Source organism: Emys orbicularis, chromosome 6, assembly GCF_028017835.1.
Source record: "Emys orbicularis isolate rEmyOrb1 chromosome 6, rEmyOrb1.hap1, whole genome shotgun sequence".
Classification (NCBI taxonomy): Eukaryota; Metazoa; Chordata; order Testudines; family Emydidae; genus Emys; species Emys orbicularis.
The window spans coordinates 123,482,607-123,506,265 of NC_088688.1; positions in this window are offsets into that span (position 1 = coordinate 123,482,607).

A 23,659-nucleotide genomic window follows, 5' to 3' on the forward strand; every position below is an offset into this window, starting at 1 on the left:
CAAGCAAGCAAAATATATAATGGACTAAATTCAACCATGGTGTAACTCCATTTGGGCAATAACATTTCTCAGTTGAATTCTAAGTTACTACCTTTTTCTACAAACCCATTAAATCATGTATTATAACAACCAGAGGGGCAAATTTTTTGGTTGAAAGATTCACAAAATTGATGTCATTTTGTCAAATAGTTTCAGATGAAAAACATTTCCAAGAGAGTCACAATATTTCATTTTCACATTTTTGAAAATTAAACATTTAAAAAGAGGAAATTTCTTAGTCATTTCAAATAAATGAAAGTAAATGTAAAAATATGTTCAAAATCAAAACATAGTCCATTTGACCAGAAACTTATTTGCCAAAAATTTAAATATAAAAATTCAGTTTTAGCCAAAAAAATATTTTTTTTTCAGAATTGCCAGTGAACTGAAAAATCCATCGTTTGTACAGCTCAAATGATAACAGCTTGTGAAACAGCATGAAATAACTGTGTGGGGTGCATTTACCATATAACTTGCACTCGGATGTCCTTTATTAAAAAGGTACACATGATTAAATACTTTTCTAATGATATTTACTTTGCTAACTTTCTTATCAAAATGGCTGTCAAAATCTCAGACAGAAACTTTAAGAAGTTGCTCCCTTTGCTTCACAGAGTCCTTTCCCCATACCACTTATTTAGCAAAGACAAGGAAGAACTTGGAAAACAACTAGGATCTGCTGTTTCTGAATGGAACAAACACTACAAGAATAGCCTTGGGCTTAAGTCCCAGCTGGAAGTATCCTAAAATGAAAAAATAAATATGGAAGAAGAGAGGTTATCTGTCATTTCTCATTCCACACAAATGATTTAGTTTGGAATTATTTTAAGTGTAGGCAAAGGTTTTGGGGGTGGGAGGGAGATGTTTATTTTACCCAAACCAGTTTCCCTATCCATCTTCAATATGTCCCTCTGTCATCAATATGCTAAGCAGAGTCAGACTCTGTTTCCAAGAAGCAAGCAGTGAAATTAGCCAGCATTCTGTACCTGATAACAGGAAGTATCTCTTCTAAGAACAAGGAATGGCTGCCGTTGCTGTAGGGCCCAGGAAGCTTCTAGGAGACAGGAGCAGCAGAGACTAATTTTTCCAGGATGCTGCACTAAGAAAGTCTAGGTGGTGTCCCTGATCCCCAGATAAACAGTTCACTGCAGATTCTATTTGTAATATAAATTCAGATTCCTTATCAGGTAGGGACTGGGGGGGGGGGGGGGGGGGAAAGACTAGAACGTGACAAAAAATGTTGCCAGTACAGTTACTATATGCATAACTATGGGGAAAAAAATTAAAAACAGAGGAAATGAGATCCAATTTGTCAAAAAGCATCATTTTAGTAGTGTTGACCACCTCTGACTACCAAATAAGCATCAGTAGTCCTTGATGTATCAGTCACCCAACTCCCCTCAGCTGAGATTCATACTTAATTCATCCATGCTGCTGTTCCCCAGGTGGAGCCTGGTGAAATAATTGGTTTCTCATTCTAGTTAGAGTTCTCTGCCAGTGTGTGTGGTGGGGTGGTAAACCCCCTCATAATAGACACTTCTGACCTTTTGAGAATTTTACATTCAAGAAGACTGGAGATCATTTCTGATGGATTAGGCCCTTTCATCCATACAGTATTTAAAGTACAGTAGAACATGTCCTAGTGCACACATCACTCAAATGCGGATGTTACAAACATAAGGAGACATATTGCGACAGCCTCACTATATCCCCCCTCGTAGATATAAGGAGATTACAACAGTATACAACTTCTCCCACATGCATCACCACCACCAATTCCAAGGGACACTGAACAAGAGAACAACTAGCTGTTCCGCAGATTGATGAATAGTCATATAAATGCATTCTTACACCTGTCAGCTCTCACATATGGTGATTGACTATAGTCATTTCATATGGCACTTTGGAGAACCTCTCATTACAAATATAACAATTTATTTTGGAAATAGTTTGTTCCAAACTAGGATTGCTTTTAGATATGGCATCTGCCATACAGTATACAATGAACAGTATTTTTTGTTGTTGTTAAAGAAAACAAGAAGAAAACAACCCCACAGGTTCTCTGTTTCACAAGCACCAAAACACTTGACGATGTTTAAACGTAGATGATTTTACTTCAGGAAAAATACTGCAACTGATTTTTACAAACATGCTTGTTCTGTAAAAGGTAAATCACAAGAAAAAAAAAAATCACACCACCACCTTATAATCACAGATCTCTTCATTTAATTAGTTGGAATAATTATCCATAAATAATCAAATTCACTGCCTTCTAGGAATTCAAAAATTTAGCTACTGCATTTATTAAAAACATGGCGACAGGGTTTTCCATGCGAGTTACAAGGCTAGAACTAGTCAGAAAATGGGTTTGTTTCCCTGGGGAAAGTTTGCAAGATTGGGGGGGGGGGGGGAGAGAAGAGGGGGGAAAAGAACAAAATATTCCCCCTTCCCCGGCTTCAAAATGGAAATATTTAGATTCTAAAATGTCACTGCAATGTCTCATGGAAGTAGTAGTTGCTCAGATACCTCATACTGCCATTCTTCTCTGTAAACTGGGCACTCTGGTCAGATTCTTTCAAGATGCAAATATTTTGGCGGGAAACATTTAAGTTTTTGGTCAAAAAACAACCAAACAGTTCATTTTGGGCATTCATTTCCCCTTCCCCTCCAAGAAAGTCACAACTTTCAATGGATATCTGATTTTGGGGGGGGGGGGGGAGGGGAGAAAAAGGTAAGTTGATCAAAAAACGACTTTTCATCAAAAAACAGTTTTGATGGAAAAATTTTGGACCAGCTGTATAAAAACAAGACAGTCTTTCCCATATTTGCCATGTTCATTTTTGAATGAGATCAGAGTACATATTTTTGCACAATAGGAATTCTCAGGTGCTCAGATACCAAGTGATGGGCACAATCTAAACACCTGAATAGAATAAAGTTACATTGTCCTCATTCCGAAACAACATTACAGCTAGGGACAGAGAAATTGTATTACTAGAATGGACAAGTGGTTTAGTAACCCGTCCTACTTTCTTAGTATACTCAGGACATGGAGAGAGGGAAGTAGTGTCTCCCTCCCCCAAGGATCTGCCCTGGGACTGGTGCTGTTCAATGTATTCATAAATGATCAGGAAAAGTGGGTGAACAGTGAGGTGGCAAAATTTGCAGGCAATACAAAATTACTCAAGATAGTTAAGTCCAAAGCTGACTGCCAACAGTTACAAAGGGATCCCACAAAACTGGTTGACTGGACAAGAAAATGGCAGATGAAATTCAGTGTTGAGAAGTGCAAAGTAATGAACATTGGGAATGTTTCCCCAATTAGACATACAAAATGATGGGCTGTAAATTAGCTGTTCTCACTCAAAGATCTTGGAGTCATTGTGGATACTTCTCTGAAAACATCTGCTCAACATGCAGAGGCAGCCAAAAAAGCTAAACAGAATGTTAGAAACTATTAGGAAAGGGATAGATAATAGGACAGGCAATATAATGAACTATATTAATCGATGGTACACTCACACCTTGAGTCCTGTGTGCAGTTCCGGTTACCCCCTCTCAAAAAGTTTGTATTAGAATTGGAAAAAGGTACAAAGAAGGGCAACAAAAATGATTAGGGGCATGGAACAGCTTCCATAGGAAGAGAATTTAAAAAGACTGGGATTGTTCATCTTAGAAAAGAGTTAGCTAAGGGGGGGAATATGATAGATAACTGTGGTTCTCAAACTTATTTGATCGTGCCCCCCTTCTTTGTGGCTGTAGTTTTTGCTCCCTCCTCCTGCCACACAAGTACACGTACCGATTTAAAAGAAATGCAACTCTCAAATACTAAAAATAGTAAGGCATTGATTCAAATATAGCCAACAATAAGAGCAAAAGCAAAACTGCAATTGTGGTGGATGCTTACTATTAAATGTGCACTCCGCATCGTAGCAAACAGATTAACGTACAGATAAACTTGCAGAGCGTTATACAAAGTTGTTAACAGTCCATCAAAATTCACAGCACCATCTGAGTACCCGATATCTCTAGAGGAATCAGCTGTTAGTTATTTACTGCTGTGGGTAAAAGTGTGCTGGGTACTCCCACCCTCCCCAAAGCTTCTCATGCACACAGCCCCCCAGAGTACATTCTGCATCCCCTACTTTGAGAACGTCTGGTCTATAACAACAGGAATGGTGTGAACACAGAAAATAAGGAAGTGCTATTTACACCTTCACCTAACAAGAACCCATTTATTTTTACCCTCGCTCATGAGCATTGTTACCATATAAGAGGTTGTTATTGAGCACTTGGCTGTCTCTGCCAGTGAACACCTGCAAGCTTGTAGTTTGGGGGTTTTCCGTGTGCGTCTCTGCCGGCACCTACCAGGCAGACTCAATGCAACTCCCCACAGTAACTTTAATTCTAGAGATAAGGTGGGTGAGGCAATATCTTTTATTGGACCAACTTCTGTTGGTGAAAGAGAAAAAGCTTTTGAGTTGGTCCAATAAAAGATATTAACTCACCCACCTTGTCTCTCCAATATCCTGGGACCAACATAGCCACAACACCATTACAAACTTTCATTCTAGTCTGTTTAGATGCACATCACCATGTTGTTTGAGTAAAAAAAACAACCCAAATGTCAGATCCAAGACTAGGGCCAGGCCTACACTGCAGAAGGCCCCTACTCTAGACACAATTATACTGGCAAACTGTGCTATTAACTAGTATAGTCGTTTTGCTTGTGCGTTGTGGTTTTAATATACCAGTACAAAGTACAGTTTTGCCAGTATAAGCTCTGTCCACACAGAAAGACGACTGACGGGGAACCCAGTAACAGTGTTCAAATGTGTTAACTATTGTTATAAAGAGGATTGGATCAATTGTTCCCCATGTCCACTGAATGTAGAAGCAGCAGCAAAGGGCTTAATGTGTAGCAATGGCGAGTTAGAAAGTTTTTCCTAATATCTAATCTTAGACGTGCATAGTCTGCGGACCCCAAGTGTCTGCGGACCACAGATTGAAAACCATTGCCCTAAGTGATCAACTTCTTCCGTAAAGTGGGAAGTTTGACTGTCCATGTAATTTTAGCCTGTTGAATATGAATACTACCATCTAGCTCTTGCATAGCACTTTTCATACATACACCTCAAAGTGCTTTACACAGGAATTCAGTATCATTATCCACATTTTATAGACATGGAAACTAAGGTGAAGGGATGTGCCCAAGGTCACCCCATAGATCAGTGGCAGAGCCAGGAACAGAACCCAGATCTGACTTCCAGTCCAGTGCACTTTCCACTAGATCACATTGCCTCTCTATGGACAATACAATGTTTATTGTTCACATAAGGGTGAAATTCATCTCTGTGCAGATTCTATGTACTAATGACATCCTATTTAATTGCTTAGTGGTGCTACTGACCTTGTGTTTTCTCTCTGCACAGGGTGAATTTCACCCAGAAGAGGAATCCAGTCTAGATAAATACCTTGCTGCATTCACAGCACTGCCAACCCCAAGTGTTCAATAAGCATGAGACTTAAAAAATAAATAAATAAATAAATAAATAGTTTGGGGCTCTTTTTATTTGCCTTCTTGTTTCTGTGCCTTCAGGTTGCACTGGCTTAACATTTTCAAGCTTTTCTCCACAACCATGAGGGCTAGAAACGTTTCTAAGAACAGAACAGTTGATTCATGTTATTGCGGAAGAATCTCCAGGAGCAGGGCTTTTCAAGAGTAACTCCACATAGTAGGAGACTTGAGATAAAATTGCAAGAGTCGACAACACTGCATTCATTTGAACCATTTATTTGTGGGCCTGAGCCAACAACCACTGAAGACAATGGGAGTCTATTGACTGAAATGGCCTTTGAAGGAGACTAAATCCTGTAGCCCACATGAAGTACTCAGTCCTAGCTTCCATTGAGTTCATTGTGCTAACAGGAGTTACAGTATGTTAAACAGCAAGTTAGTAATAGGCTCTGAACATTAAAAAAAACCATTATATTCAAGAGGAAAAAACATATACATGTATATAAGTGAGGTCACTTTAACAGGGATGTTTTCAAACAAAGTTTTCGATACCAAGTATTAATGCAAACATGCATTTGTCAGAATCTTTGGTGATGCTTGCAGGATTGAAATGTTTTATTCTAACCATTGCTCTTTTATTTTTCAGTTAGAGTTGGTAATTAACTGAAGGGGCTTAATCATCAGTTTCACCACAGTGTACTTCTGTTTGAAAAGATCTCATTTAAGATTTAATGTCTTCAATTATAATAGGTAAGCTTCACATTTAATTAGGCAGCATCCATTTCTACAACTTGTATCTCCATCAATGATGCAGTTAATTAGCAGCAGGTACTTAGAACCATGCATTAGCCACTGATAATGCCCAGCTGTAGCAGAGTTAAAAATTTACATAAAACATGAAAACAGGTTCCTATCCCTATTCTAGCGGTTTATGAATCTGCCAAAATATTAACATATCTAACAGAAATGTGAAAATTAAAAACAGTTTTCGTGAAAAGTTTTGAAATATTGTCGTCATTTCAAAGTATTCTAAACAGATTTTCTAAATTATTTGGATTACAAATTAAAATAAAGTGTTCTTAATAAAGTTTTGAATTAAAAAAACAAAATATTTTTTCACAAAATAAATTCATCATTTTTGGGGGAAAAAAGCCATACTTTTACAAAAAGTCCTTTCCATTTGAAATATTTTGACCAGTTCTGGTTTCTAGTTGAACTGAACCAGGTAGCTGCACATTGGAGTGGACGCTGGTGGAGACTAACTTGTGAAATCAAATATGGCTCCACTGAGATAGTTCAATGCTCCTCACACCCATGCTAGCTATGGAAGTACTGTTGGGGCAGCGGAAAACAAACCCGTTCACCCCCTTGATCAAAACCCAAGATGTTACCTCCCCCATCATCTGCCTACCTTAAAACCAGATATCAGCTTACTTCTCTCCCTGCTATCCATCAGTAGTTGCTCCCAGTTTAAACAATTCCCACCTTCAATTCCCACTACTTTAAATTAAAACTATTTTTATTTGGCCTGAGGTAGAAAACTAAGAGGAGTCACAAAATAAAATTAAACAGAAGGCAAGCACAAGACTAATCCCTGTGAGAAGTGTGTCTAGCTGGATTCTAAGGCCCCAATTCAGCAAAGCATGTGATTTAAATAAAGCCCATGCTTTGCTGATTTGATGCCTAACCTTAGACAGACAGAATATTGGTTAAGTGACCTTACATGTTGTTAAAGTCTCCCTGTCTGTGCCTCAGAGGCAGAGAGACAAAGTCTCATCACTAGTAATCATAGCTGGCAGAAAAACAAAACAAAACACTTCCTTATCTTTCAGTTACTCAAGCATCCAAGCTGAAAATACAAGTCAAATTTTGTGGTCTGTAATCCATCTCCCTGTTATCCTGCTGTGTGGGTTTTCATTGTGCTCCCATTTAGGGGACTCAACATGAAAAAAAATGAGGGATCAAATAAATGTCACATATAAAGCAACCTTACTAGTTTTAAAGAAAGATTTTAAGCCAGCCATGAATCCCTCAGAGCATGACTAATAAGCTAATTAATTTATCAGAAATTCACAGAGAGACAAAAACATACTGGAGCTAATCAGAGAAGAAGAATAAAGCAATCCAGAAAATAGAGTTTCCCTTAAAGTCTTAATAACTATAAATGAAGGACACCGACTAGAACTTAATTGCAGTGATGTATGTCACAAGATGCTTGTCAAAGTCATCCTCTCAGACAATTCCAGCTAACATTAGCCATTCTATAAAACACCTCTAAAGTAGTGAAATAGTGAAAGAAAGAAAGAAAGAAAGAAAGAAAGAAAAATGAGACTCTTCACATCCAAGTCTTTAACCATCTGAAACGAATTAGAGAGGCGTCTAAAACTGAAAATGTGGATGAAGAATGGAACTCTCTCAACTGCTGGAGCTACTTGAATCTAAATTTTTGACTAAGGCCCATCTCTAAATTGAATTTGAGACATTTATTATTGCCATTACAGTATTATCTAGAGTCTCCAACCCAGACCTAGGACCCATGATGTTATTTTCTGTTTATACAACAAACAAGACAATCTCAACCCCCAAAGAGCTTACAATCTAAAGAGACAAGATAGGTAAACAGTAGAAGAACAAAATTATCTCCATTTTGCACAAGGGGAACTCAGTCAAATGTCTTCCCCAAAATCAGATGGGAAGTTCTTGACAGTCATTCTTTTACACAGCAGACCTAGCAGAAGAGCTGGTTGAAACATTTTTGTCAAAAACCAGCTCTGTCAGGAAATGCCAATTCAACAAACCCATCCCCCCCCCCCCCACACACACACACACACACACAAAATCATATTGATTTTATTTAGGAAAAAAACCTGAAAGATCATTTTCAAAATGATCAACATCCTGTTCTGATATTTTTGGCATGGAAAGTTTAGATTTTTCATTCCAGAATTATTTCAGAAATTTACTTTATTTTATAGAAAAATATAAAAAGGGGTCAAATTAAAAACAAAATATTTGGAATTTATCAAAACTAAATGTTCCCTTTGTCCAAAAATTATATATCTGGAATTTCATTTCATGAAATGTTGGCTTCTCGTCCTCATTTCCCCCCTTCACCCAGAAAATCTTGAAATTTTTCACAGGATGGAAAATCTGTTTTCTGACCACCGTTACCATCAGCTAAACCTAGATCTCCTCAGTCCCAGCCCTATGGCCTGACTACAAGACCATCCTTCCTCAACTAAAGACTGAGCAATGGAATAGGGTGAAGGTAGCACAGTGAGAGGGACTAAAGACAAAATGGACTGTGGTGCACAAAAGCACTGAAGATGACGTTCACCCTGGGGAACAATCCTGTCCTGACAGGAAGTTGGAGCAGACCACAGAGAAAGTATTTTCCACCTCTAGCTTCTAAGCAGAGATTAGAACAGAAATTCTGTTTTGTGAAGGATTTGAATTTTTAAAAGTTGTTTTTGGTCCCAATCAGGAATGAAACTTGAAAATTTTGAAATTCTCCCTGAAAGGAAATTCTAGGGAAAAAAAGATTCAGGTCAGTCACAAAGTTTTGTTTCAACAAATTCAAATATGTTGTTACAATATGGGCCTTTTATTTTATTTAGAAGATAGTACAAAAAAAGGGGTGGGGAGAGAATCAACACTGTTTCAAAAATGTCAAAATGAGATGCTCTGACAAGGTTAGAAAACCACCCCTCCCCTTTCCCCCTGCTCCCCCTCCAGAATGAGATTTTGGCAATAAATAAATAAATAAAAAATCAGCACATGTTCATGAAGTGTTTCAATTTCTACAGAACTGCATTCTCCAACGGAAGATGGTCAGAAAAACTTTGATGGAACTATCTCTGCTTCTAAGATAAAAAAAATACTTATTCTGGAATATTTAGTTTAAAACCTTTTATTAGAAGTTAGAAACATTTTAAGGGGTCTAGGGAAGTGAGAGAAGTGAAGTTGGTAGCAGCATACAGGGGCTCTCTCACAAGTCCAGCATATGGGGTGTGGCAGCAGTAGGAGGGGGTATGTTGGGGATCACCTATAAATCATAGTGCTATAAGGAGTCTGAGTGAAGAAACTGCTCAGAGGCAGCTACTGTACCTTAAAGCAGACCCCTGGGTTGCCTAAGTTAGGAGCTGTCAGCCTAGACTCACCCACCTACAGAGCCTGTTGTAGGGAGTCTACAACATGTGCAGTTATTGATAGTTTAGTTCCTGAGACCATGGAAAACAGCTACAAGATCTAGTACTAGCTGTGAGTGAAAACTAGCACCAAAATTAATCTTACCACCGTAATAGGGGTAAAGACACCTTCACTCCCATCTCCTGGGCTGAGAGCTCCAGGCTGGGCCCCTTACACTCATAACACAGAATCACACCCTTAGCCTTTTCATCAACAACACTATTACAAAGCATGGACCATGACACAAACCTTGATAGGTCTGTTCTAGACTTAATGTCATGGCTCCCTTACAAAAAAGGAATTAAAAAAACCCTCATTTTTAATGGTCTGTAATAGCTCTCCATGACACTTCTGATTCACTTCTAAGCTGCATTCAATTTTGCCTAAGACACACAATTAAACCTGCATTAAAAGTTTTGCCCCATCATTCACCCATCAATATGCAATCAAGGTTTAGGCACATATGGAAATAGAATAAGTGACATATTTAAACTTACACAGGCCCTTTCCAGCCTCAAATAGGGTTATGGATTAGGCTCAATGTGAAAAATAAGGTAACTAAATGCATTTTTTAAATCATTAGGTTTAAAAAGCCAAGTATCAAGCTGCACCCAGCGCCAAACATGCACTGCCACACCCAGTTCCAGTTAAGGAGGGTTATGTTATCCTTTTACCAAAAAGGTTAACCAAACAACCAGAATGCAGTCTTAAGTCAGTACCTGACACCCAAGCTTCAGGGCCATCCCTCCAAGGGATCTCTGAACTCCAGCTCTGCTCCTCCACAGGGTTCCTTCCCTGAGCCCTCCTTGCTCAAAGGACTCACCACAGGAGTTAACTCCCCTCCTATGTAGCCTTTACTACGCAGGGCTCAGCTCGTCTCAGTCCAATCCAGTCCTCCCTCTCAGCTGCCTACTAGCAGTACTTCATAGACCCAGGTGTAGCCCAGCCCTCTCTAATTAGCTCAATTAGGCTCACCTGCTCTAGTCCAAGGGCGCTGGGCTCAGTCTATCCACAGAGACCAGCTACCCTGTGACACCAAGTTACAAAAAAGAACTGTTCCGTCATATAAAGAAGTGATATAAGTTTACTACTTCACTGTAGTATCTGACTACCTCAGACAATCCTTACTGTATTTATTCTCACGACACATGAAGTCTATGGTGGATGGACCCAGGTCGCCTGAGTCCCAGGCTAACGCCCTAACCACTGGGCCACCGTTCCTTTCTAAATAAGCGTATGTTGTTAAAGGTTTAGTAGGGGCTCTATAGTCATGCCAGAGATGCTTCCCTGGCTCATATTCCATTGATGCTCTGGTAGGCTTCCGCAGTCTCAGAAGCAAACCTCTGTTCCCAAGGCCATGTTCTCTCTCAGAAGCCCAGGCCATCCCATTTCCAAGGATGGAATCTTTGACTCCCCACTACCATATGGAGACAAGTCAGGCTTCTTGTTGTGGCTTTTGGGGAAGGCAGGGGCATGCTCCCCCCAAAATAATTGGCAGGGACACAGAACTCCTCTGTCCCTGGGGGGTAGGAGAGCGAGCTCCTCTGGCCCTGGGGCGGGGGGGCATTTGCCCCCTTGAGTTTCATACCGGAGATCTGCACGCCGCCACCGAGGCAGATCTCTTAGCTGCAGCGCTGGGCAGCCAAATCCCCTCCTCCAGGAGCTGGCATTCTCTGGAGCTCACCCAACCCACCCCCGACTCTGCCTCCACCAATTAGCAGCTGAGATTATACAGAGTGATAATCCTCCTAACCAATAGTAGTGTGGCAGTCACCAGAGCTTGTGGAGGTGGGGCAGGCAAGGAAGGGATCGGTTGAGGGGGGCAGGAGCACAGGGTACCCTGTGGGAGGGATGGGTAGAAGGGGAAGCACAGTGTCCCCAGGGAGGCCGTAGGGGGACAGCGAGCTCCTCTGGCCCCGGAGCCGCAGGGGGAGCACAGAATGTGTCCCGCCAAAAGGGATCAAATTTTTATTCCTGGGCACTCCCCTAAGGGAAGGCATTGAACAATGCAATGGGGGGTTGTTCTTCGGCCTTTGGCCTGGAGTAACTAGTGCAAGGCAGTTCTGAGGCCTGGGCAATGAAGAGCTTGTTTCCCTCCACCTTGTAACTGAGCCACTCAGGTTGTACACAGGATTCAGAATTTGGGGCAAAATCCTAGCCCTATTGACTTCAAGGTAAGGAGGATTTCACACTTGGGGAACGTGATTGCAGTGATGGGGTAAACTTCTGGTTCCATTGACATCAAAGGAAGTGTTGCCATTGACCTAATGCAGCGGTTCTCAAACGGTGGGTTGGGACCCCAAAGTGGGTCGCGACCCTGTTTTAATGGGGTTGCCAGGGCTGATTTAGACTTTCTGGGGCCTGGGGCTGAAGCCTGAGCCCCAACACCCTGGGGCTTCGGCTTTGGCCCTCCTGCCAGGGGTGGTGGAGTTTGAGCTTTGGTTATGCTCCCGCCCCCACCCGGGGTGGCAGGGCTTGGGCTTCGGTCCCTCCTGCTGGGGTCATGAAGTAATTTTTGTTGTCAGACAGGGGTTGTGGTGCAATGAAGTTTGAGAACCCCTGACCTAATGGAACCAAGATTTGACCTGTCACCTCTAATGGAGAAAAGGGTGACTGATCAAGTACAATATCCTTGGCAAACACTTCAAGTACCAATAACAGTGCTACTAGATGTGTTGTACAAAATGATGGCTTCCAATGCACATGGTAAAGAACCAAGTATTTCTTTTGGAGAAAGGTTTGAAAAATGTTCAGATCCTTAACTTAATTGATTTAACATCTTTATTTTTAGGTTATCAAAAAATATATATTGCAACAATTAAAAACCAATTGTGCTTGCAATAATATTCTCCTTTAAAATGTACTTAGACCATCACTGTGAGAATGATTGAAATAGATTTTGTTTTAATGATGTGAAGAATATTTTTCCCAAGGTTTAAACAAAATCTACAAAAAATTAAACCTGTAAGTAATGTTTGTTCAAATTAAGATAACTAAAGGACATAATGGCTAAATTTATTATGTCTATGTTTCAAATTTTTCACATTCATTTTGTGCAAGATACTTAAAGATGAGGAATTAAGTCTCAAACACACAAATGATTTTAAAAGTCTTTAATGATGACCCTTTTATCACTGTTCTACTGTCCTTGTAGCAGTTGTGCAGTTTCATATAGTGTTCTTTTTTCATTTTAAAAGGGATAATCTATCCTCATTCTCACTAGTTTCTTCTGTTCACTGAAATTTAGAAAGTCTGGGCCTGATTCTCAGTTTCACTAATGCCCCCTTTAAACCACGCTGAGGGCAGATCCTCAGCCAGCGTCCATTGAAGTCAGTGGAGTCATGACAACTTACAGCAGTTGAGGATCTGCCCCTAGCAATGTAAAGGTTTGACCGTGCCATCCCTTTCTTTGCATCCCTGCATTGTCTCCCCTTTCTCTATTGAACGTAAACTATTTGTCTTCATTTTCAAGACTTTCACAGACTATCCCCACCCTATCATCTCTCATTAACTAGCACAATGTTGATTTCCACCTCTGATTGGCCCATGCCAGACACCATCACTCACTTGTTAAATTTTCAAACAAGCACCTTTGTGCTTTCTCTCATGCTGCCCTGACACGTGGGCGGAGCTCCCTATAATCCACAGAACCTCCTTCAAATCCCTCCTTAAAAATCTACCTTGATGTGATGCCTACAAAAAAAAACAACCCAACTGATAATGTGTTAGGCCACTGGTGGGCTGAGAGCAAACACATGTAGTCTACTAAGGACCGTTGCACCAGCCAAAGTGACCGTGGTTGATAGCCCCGCACCAGGCATCATGTAGTGAAGTTCCCAGATCTGTATCAATCCTGCAAATCCATGAATCTCTGGCGCAGCCCTGCAGTGGCGCCAGGTAGGGTCAAGGCATGCACCCTTTCACTTGTCAATGGAGAGTTTGAAAGAACAGTATGCTGGGGTGTTTTTGCCCATTGTGGTAACATGGTCATGGAGCATGCAATGCTGCTTTTGAATATAGTGAGCGATTGAAGGATGGCCAGATCTTTGTGACATTGTAACATTTCACACAAAGTCAAAGCACTTTCTGCAGAGGATTTGGCACTGACAGTGCATATGGAATGCTTCTAGCCGCTACAAGTCTGCCTATAAGAGAGTCCAGGTTTCTAACACAGATAGCAATACAGGTTATATGTTGGTTTGATAGATCCTTAACTTTGTCTCATCGCAAAGACATTTTTGCATCCATAAACTAGACATGGACTTCATGCAGGAGGTGGTGAAACCTATTCATCATGGAACATCTGGTTTGCTCCAACTATTTGATCTCTGCAGGTTTAAAACAAACAAAAGGAAGTATTTCTTCACATAACACACAGTTAACCCATGGAACTCTTTGCCAGGGGATGTTGAGAAGGCCAAGACTATAACAGGGTTCAAAAAAGAACTAGATAAACTCATGGAGGATAGGTCCATCAAGGGCTATTAGCCAGAATGGGCAGGAATGGTGTCCCTAGCCTCTGTTTGCCAGAAGCTGGGAATGGGCAGCAGGGGATGGATCACTTGATGATTACCTGTTCTGTACATTCCCTCTGGGGCACCTGGCATTGGCCACTGTCAAGAGACTGGATACTGGGCTAAATGGACCTTTGGTCTGAGCCCTTCTGGCCGTTCTTATGCCTGAAACCTAGGTAGATGAACTCATCAGCACTCTCCACGGCACTCAGCTCAATCGGAGGTTCTGGTAGCCAAGCTCTGAGGATCTGGACCTTGGTTGATACCATGAGATGTTCAACTGCATAATGCAGGCAGCGTCTTGGAGACGTTGGAAGTTGAGGCTGAAATTCTCTGACTTCATCACTAGAAAGTGTAGTCTTGGTCAGTGAACACTTCTTGAGCAAACTTGATTCCAACATGTGGAACAGCAAGTCCTAATATCCAGTTGATAACTCAAAGTAGTACCAGGGCAAGAAGACATTCCTACTACACAGCTGAAGTTGTACAGAAATGCGGCAAAAGCCATGAACCTACATGTACTCTTATATTGATGTGAAGATCGTGCACCAGTTTTAGCAGAACATCTGGAACACCAACTTGAAAACTTCTCTTAGCATGAGCCAAAGTAGTGATAAGATGGATAGAAAGCTGGCTAGATTGTCAGGCTCAGTGGGTAATGATCCACAGCTTGATGTCTAGTTGGCAGCTGGTATCAAGCGGAGTACCCCAGGGGTTGGTCCTGGGGCCGGTTTTGTTCAACATCTTCATTAATGATCTGGATGATGGGATGGATTGCACCCTCAGCAAGTTCGCAGATGACACTAAGCTGGGGAGAGGGGTAGATATGCTGGAGGGTAGGGATAGAGTGACCTAGACAAATTGGAGGATTGTGCCAAAAGAAATCTGATGAGGTTCAACAAGGACAAGTGCAGAGGGGAGAGGAGCAAGGGTGCAGTGTGCTTGGGGAAGGGGGCAGAACTGGGCACAGAAGAGGCGGGGTGGGGCGGGAAGAGGCCGGGTAGGGCCAGGGCCTTGGGGGAAAGGGTGGGGCCTGGGCGAAGCTGGGGGGAGCACCCCCCCAGCAGATAGAAACTTGGCCCCTATGTCCTCGGCCCCTCACCCTCCTAGGGATGGCCCTGCTTATACCACTCCAGATCTCCATGTCATCCAAGAGGGTGCCAGGGTTATGTATGAGATCCTCGACAGCCTGTGTATATTTCATGGCTTCAGCAGGATCTTCATAAAGCCATTGGACATTGTGCTGTTGGTGGACATTTAGCTTGCAAAGAGTTGGAAGGTACAATCAGAGCTAATCGTCAACTAGTCTATGGTCTGAATCTGCTGGTGCTTCTGCACCAGTGACGACCTAGTGAGATTCCACTATGGGACCATTTCTGACAAGGATATGGTCAATTTCCTTCAGGGAATCCAGGTCCAGTCATGGTTGTTAAGGCACCTAAACCAGAATCCAATAAGAGACAAGCCCTCAGTGGCAGAGTGATGGACTGAGACCACTGCTGATAGTGTCTCATGGTTTCGTTGTATTACCCAGAGGCTCTGTCTTTATCCATGTGTTGTCATTTGTTTTATATTTAGATTATAATATCTTTGAGGTAGGGACTGTCTGTCTGTTCTGTGTTTGTACAAGGCATAGCACAATGGGATCCTGGTCCATGACTGAGGCTCCTAGATGCTACCCCAATACAAAGAAGAATAAAATAATAAAGAGACCTGAGGGTAAATGAGAATCAGACCCTGAATTTGGAGCAAAGGGGGGGGGAATGCTTGTTTTTGAGCAATATTCTTTCCACAATTTGCCTCCCTGCATTGCCAGAAGGATACAAACAACATTAGCCTACTTTATGTTTTTAAATGCATGCCACTCATTGGTGTATCCCTGTGAAATCATGGGGAAACTGTGCCCAAATCAACGTAAAGCAAAGTACAGTTCTTCTGTTTCATGTCTTTACCTTCTATGGGACAGCAATATACTCTGGATCAGAAAGCAGCAGTCATGGTGTAGCTCATGGAATGCCTCTTTCACATCCTGAAACCCTTTTGGATTGTCAGTGCTCTCCCAGGAGTTTCACAAAGTCAAGTTACCTCAGTTTCTTTGCTTCTTCGGGTACATCTACACTCCAACCAAAGCCGCACGGCATGGCCACCGCTGCACTGGGTCAGCTGGCTCAGGCTAGGGCTGTAAAATTGCAGTGCAGACGTTCGGGCTTAGGCTGGAGCTCTGAGACCCCAAGAGCAGGCGGGTTTCAGAGCCTAGGCTGCAGCCCAAGCCCGAACAGCGACCGCGCACTTTTATAGCCCGACAGCCGGAGCCCCACGAGCCTGAGTCCGCTGACCTGGGCTCTGGAACTCAGTTCTGCAGGGTTTTTATCACAGAGTAGACGTGCCCTTACGGGAGTTTGAAGATGCTGTTGATGCTGACATTTTTACCTGTAACAGAAGAGCACATTACACATAATTGTAACCTCTGTGAGGCTGGAACTGTCTTTCTGGTCTGTGTTCATAGAGCGCCTGGAACAATGGGTCCTGGTCCGTGTGAGTGGGATTCCTAGGCAGTATGGTAATGCAAATAATATATTTAACAATAACTATTATACACACTAAGAGACAGTGGTGGCCGAGATACAACCAAGTCCAGTATTTAATTTTAAAAAGCTTTCTATAAAATTGGACGAAAACATTTTCCTGAGTAGAGTAGCATTAAGGAAGTTTATGTTTATATACGATATTGCATCAACAGATTCAACACCCTTACAAGCTGTGGGTGAAGCAGGGTATGGAGGAGGAGTACAAAGCCCATTTAAGTTCTGCAAGGAGGTTGTGGAAGGCAGGAACAGATGAGTGCAGGGTACCATCTTCAACCTGCTAGATATAGATATACTGAGGGTGATCCAGGATGACTCCAAATAGGCTGGTGGGGAAAATAGATTGGGGACGGTGAGCAAAGGGCCACAGATTTTAACATCCACTAACTACAGAAAAGCCTGTTGTATTTCTGTGTGTACCAAAGGGAGGGAGAGAGGATTATATTCTCCCATTTCCAGTTAATTCTGAGTGGGCGGTGTGGAGGATAGAAATGCAGCCACCTCCAAGGCGTAGAGTGACAACCATTGGATAGCAACATGCAGCAGCGTAGATGCATGAATTACATGTTTCCATATTTTATGTAGTTCAGTGTTTATGACTGCTGTCCATAGCACTTCCCTTCCACTCCTTTGAGGTTTGCAAGCTTTGTAAATCACACTGAAACTGAAATCCCTATCAAAGCAATGTTCTGCTCATTTATGGACTTTAATAAAAGTGTCCCTTTGACTTTAGCACACATGCTTAAATGTGTGAATTTCATCTGTAATAGTCTGCCATTTTACTGCAAAGAGCCAGAAGCAAATCACTAAAGACACATACTTGTCTTTCTTCCAAGGACTCAATATCTTAAAGCCAAGAACCAACAGCTATAGGGATTATATATAAAATCAGTTTAAAACAGCTAAGTTACCTTATTGATTTCTTGGTGGTTAATAGTGTTCACCATTGTAATTCTATGTAGCTTGTTTTAACCTTTTTACTACTACTTTATGAGCTATTTTCTAACTTCTTTGGCTTGCAAGTTTACACTGTACATTAAGCCGCTTATATGATGCCTAGGTCCACGCTGTCATTTTCACGCACATTGATGTTGTCACTTAATTTGTACAATTGCCCATATATACATGTCACTTGTGTGTATGTCACTTCAGACTAATATTCCTGTGAGTAAATCTTGGTAACATGTATCCAGATCTCATCTTAGGTCAGCTTGTTTTAAGTAATGTTGTAAGCAACATCTCTTCTGAAAGTCCAAGCACCCGACAAACTTGGTTCTGGCACCCCGCCGATATGCTGTAGGAGTCACATTGGAAATCATGAACAATCAGGTGCAAGGCAGAGCAGTCTCATTGCTATAGTGCTGGAAGACTCGAGATTTATGGCTCATGACATTATCCTAAAAATCCATCTATAATGGTGAGGAAAGGTCATGTTTGCATCACAAGCAGGAAAATTAGCCCTGAAAATTATGCTATGAGTAAAATAAGTATGACAAGTTTATTCATCATTAGTATGTGAAAACAGATTGTCTGAAGGACAGAGAAAGAAAACAGAGTGAAGGATAAGATTGGGGAGGAACATGGAACTACAATACTAGAGTGGGAAATGCACTTTTAATCTTTCCCTCGTTCCGAATCTTTGGACCAGATTCTGGTATAAATTGGTTTAGCTCAATTGGCTTCCACGGATTGACAACAGCCCAGTAGACGATTACATAACACTGGGCCATTAGTAGTCAAAAATAACTTTAGAAATGTGGGTTAACTATGTGGCTGCAGAAAAATGGGGCATACTGGAAGTGATCATAGAAAGACATACGGCTCAGTGGTTTGAGCATTGGCCTGCTAAACCCAGGGTTGTGAGTTCAATCCTTGAGGGGGCCATTTAGTGATCTGGAGCAAAAATCTGTCTGGGGATTAGTCCTGCTTTGAGCAGGTGGTTGGACTAGATGATTTCCTGAGGTCCCTTCCAACTCTATTATTCTATGTCCATGGGTCTAGATTATACAGTATGGATTGAAAGAATGTAAATGTTAATTTCTTTCAAAATTACACCCAGAATTGGATGGATGGTCAAGCGTTTCAGCCATTTCTAAATAAAATTCTGATTGTCTTTTGTGTGATCTTTATTTTTTGTTTTGTTTTTTGTTTTGTTTTGCCAACATTTGTGCCAGGAACATTTTGTTCGGGTGAACGTTCATGGAAAGTCAGTTTCAGGACTGGAACCAACAGTCATTTCAATGTGAGATGAAGTTAATGTTGTGATTAAATAAAAGTTGGTTTAAGTGAGGGCAGAAGTAGCTCATAATGTTTAGGTTATCCAAACAAGCAACAGAAACAATGCCATGTGACTTAAGTGAGCAATCACACCGCATGACCCAGAAGAATATTCTCAGAGCAATTTTTGAGCAATCCATAGGCTGAAATTTGTTTTGTTTGAAAATGAACACATTCATACAAGTGTCTTTTTCATCACTCCTGATTAGTTGCATCTTCTTTAACCGTATTATATATCTTTGATTCAAATATACCACTTATTTTGTTGTTTTTCCGCCAGTGCATTACTGCATTTTTTAAAATAGAAATTGCAATCTTTTTGCAGAGAATTTGAAAATAGAGAAAAAAGGGTTATTCTTTCAGAACAAATTGCCAGTGTGATTAATTCAATCAGATCTAGTTGTGGCTGGTTAATAAACACAGTATTTTGTATACGCTCCCTTTCCCCAACATGTTCTATAGTGTTGCTAGTCCAATGTCATGGCAACCTAGTGACAGATTTTGTGGAAAAACTGAAGTATTCAATGCTTTTTTTCGCCTCGGTCTTCACAGACAAGGTCAGCTCCCACACTGCTGTCCTGGGCAACACGGTATGGGGAGGAGGTGAGCAGCCCTCAGTGGTGAAAGACTAAAGGTGTCAAGGCTGTATCCCCACTTTGAACTTTAGGGTACAAGAGTGGGAGCCTGCATGAGGACTTCTAAGCTTAACTACCAGCTTAGTTCTGGTCCGCTGCCACCATTCCCTTCCCTGGGAAGCTTTGAGAAATCTTTCACCAATTCCCTGGTGAATACAGATCCAAACCCCTTGGATCTTAAAACAAGGAGAAATTGACCCTTCCCCCCTCCTTCCTTTCACCAACTCCTGGTGAATACAGATCCAACTCCTTGGATCTTAAAACAAGGAGAAATTGACCCTTCCCCCCTCCTTCCTTTCACCAACTCCTGGTGAATACAGATCCAACTCCCTTGGATCTAAAAACAAGGAAAAATCAATCAGGTTCTTAAAAAGAAGGCTTTTAATTAAAGAAAAAGGTAAAAATCATCTCTGTAAAATCAGTATGGAAAATAACTTTACAGGGTAATCAAACTAAAAGAGCTCAGAGGACCCCCCTCTAGCCCAGGTTCAAAGTATAGCAAACAAAGATAAACACTCTAGTAAAAGGTACATTTACAAGTTGAGAAAACTAAGTAAAACTAAGACGCCTTGCCTGGCTTTTTACTTACAAGTTTGAAATATGAGAGACTTGTTTAGAAAGATGGGGAGAACCTGGATTGATGTCTGGTCCCTCTCAGTCCCAAGAGCGAACAACCCCTTAAACAAAGAGCACACACAAAAGCCTTCCCCCCCGCAAGATTTGAAAGTATCTTGTCCCCTTATTGGTCCTTTGGGTCAGGTGTCAGCCAGGTTACCCGAGCTTCTTAACCCTTTACAGGTAAAAGGATTTTGGAGTCTCTGGCCAGGAGGGATTTTATAGTACTGTACACAGGAGAGCTGTTACCCTTCCCTTTATAGTTATGACAAAAGGTTAAGGACTATTTAGAGAAGCTGGACATGCACAAGCCCATGGGTCCAGATCTAATGCATCCGAGGGTGCTGAGGGAATTGGCTGATGTGACTACAGACCCATAGGCCATTATCTTTGAAAACTCGTGGTGACCGGGGGAGGTCTCGGACGATTGGAAAAAGGCAAAAATAGTGCCCATTTTTAAAAAAGGGAAGAAGGAGAATCTGGGGAGCTACAGACTGGTCAGCCTCACCTCAGTCCCTGGAAAAATCCATGGAGCAGGTCCTCAAGGAAACCATTTTGAAGCACTTGGAGAAGAGGAAGGTGATCAGGAATAGTCAACATGGATTCACCAAGGGCAAGTCACGCCTGACCAACCTGATTGCCTTCTATGATGAGATAACTGGCTCTGTGGATATGGGGAAAGCGGTGGACGTGATATATCTTGACTTTAGCAAAGCTTTTGATATGGTCTCCCACAGTATACTTGCCAGCAAGTTAGAAAAGTATGGATTGGATGAATGGACTATAAGGTGGATAGAAAACTGGTTAGATTGTCGGGCTCAATGTGTAGTTGGCAGCTGGTATCAAGTGGAGTGCCCCAGGGGTAGGTCCTGGGGCTGGTTTTGTTCATCATCTTCATTAATGATCTAGATGATGGGATGGACTGCACCCTCAGCAAGTTCGCTGATGACACTAAGCTGGGGGGAGAGGTAGATACGCTGGAGGGTAGGGATAGGGTCCAGAGTGACCTAGAGTAATTGGAGGATTGTGCCAAAAGAAATCTGAGGTTCAACAAGGACAAGTGCAGAGTCCTGCACTTAGGACAGAAGAATCCCATATACCGTTACAGGCTGGGGACCAACTAGCTAAGCAGCAGTTCTGCAGAAAAGGACCTGGGGATTACAGTGGATGAGAAGCTGGATATGAGTCAGCAGTGTGCCCTAGTTGCCCAGAAGGCTAACGGCATATTGGGCTGTATTAGTAGGAGCATTGCCAGCCGACAGAGGGAAGTGATTATTCGGCAGTGGTGAGGCCACATCTGGAGTACTGCATCCAGTTTTGGGCCCCCCACTACAGAAAGGATGTGGACAAATTGGAGAGAGTCCAGCGGAGGCTGGGGCATATGACTTATGAAGGGCCATAATCCATTTAATGTGGATGTAAAATATTAACCACAGTTCCTGCTAAGAACTTTTCATATAGGCCCAGAGTCCACAACTTGGTCTGGGGCACTGAGGGCTAGCTAACAAAGAACAATACATGGCTACGAGAAAGCTGGGGTAGACAGACAACCTTGTGTGTTTCAAGTCGATGAGCAGAGTCAGCATAACTCCAGATGGTGGGACATAATTGGGTGTCCTTATCACAAGTTATAGACACACGAAGTGCTGAGAAGGGCCTCAAACTTAACTCCCTGGTGCAGGAAGAAGATAGTGGTACAATACCCCTCAGGAGCCAAACAGAGTTCAGGGAGAGGCCTAACATGATTGACATGAGTTATGACACCCTCCCCTCACAGATGTATGCCAATCCCAGTTCACAGAAATGCAAGGGTAAAACTATAAACAATTGTTATTGTTAAATACTAATTATTGCTTTTTTGCTTTAAATCTCCAGGAACGTACCTGTTGGTGAACCGGGAGAGCTGCTACCTCATTCCCCTGGATCCCAAAATTAGGATTTAACCTATATACTTTAATAGGAATAGTTTGACGGTAATTACCTGTGTGTTAGCAATATGTTAATCTGAGCCATGGGCAGAGCCATTATATAATCTTTTAGGCCATTGGCTTATTGTGCTTATCTTGTCTTGCTGCTAGAACCTATCCAGGGGCTTGGGATCTCCCACCCCGTCGCTTCTCTCCGCCCAATGAGCACCCTATATAATCTATTGTAATCAATTGTTTTGCAGTGTCTCTGAGCCTAATAAGCAAAGTGACACTCCACCAGCGCTGTGCGTAATAAACCCTTGTGCTTGACTCTACACGGTGTCCACTTCTGTTCCTTCAGAGGAAAGGCTGAGGGAACTGGGCTTGTTTAGTCTACAGAAGAGAAGAGTGAGGGGTGATTTGATGGCAGCCTTCAACTACCTGAAGGGGGTTCCAAAGAGGATGGAGCTCGGCTGTTCTCAGTGGTGGCAGATGACAGAACAAGGAGCAATGGTCTCAAGTTGCAGTGGGGAAGATCTAGGTAGGATATTAGGAAACACTATTTCACTAGGATGGTGGTGAAGCACTGGAATGGGTTAGCTAGGGAGGTGGTGGAATCTCCATCCTTAGAGGTTTTTAAGGCCCAGCTTAACAAAGCCCTGGCTGGGATGATTTAGTTGTGGTTGGTCCTGCTTTGAGCAGGGGGTTGGACTAGATGACCTCCTGAGGTCTCTTCCAACTCTAATCTTCTATGATTCTATGATCAGATACACAAGACAGAAAGTGGCTTGCTGAACATCCCACAGCAGATCAGTAGTAGATCCAGGATTAAAACAGAGGTCTCCACATGTCCAGTACCCTATCCACTAGACCAGTGGTTCTCAAACTATGAGGCAGGCCTCCCAAGGGAAGCACAGGAATGTGTCAGGGAGGTGCAAGTTTGATTTCCCCCCCTGAAAAAGGGATTGTGGGGATAGAGCCCGGGCAGAAGGGCTCTGGCTGTCAGCCCTGGGTGGCTGCAGCTCCTGCAGAACGGCCGTGCACAACTGGGAGGCGAGGATAAAGAGGACAGCCGGAGCCCAGCCACCGTGGGGCTGACAGCCAGAACCCTGCTGCCTGGGCTCTCCCCACACAATCCCTCACCTGGAGGTGGTGGGGCTCTGGCCGTCAGTCCCGGAGCTCTGAAGACAGCTCCATGCCAGCAGCAGCACAGAAGTAAGGGTGGCAATGGAGCTCCAAGTCTGCTGTGAAAAGTGATGACAAATATCATTTTTCACATTGCCACCCTTACTTCTGCGCTGCTGCTGGCATGGAGCTGTCTTCAGAGCTGGTCGCGGTATATGCATTTTTGGGGAACGTGTGTAAACAACTACAGACACAA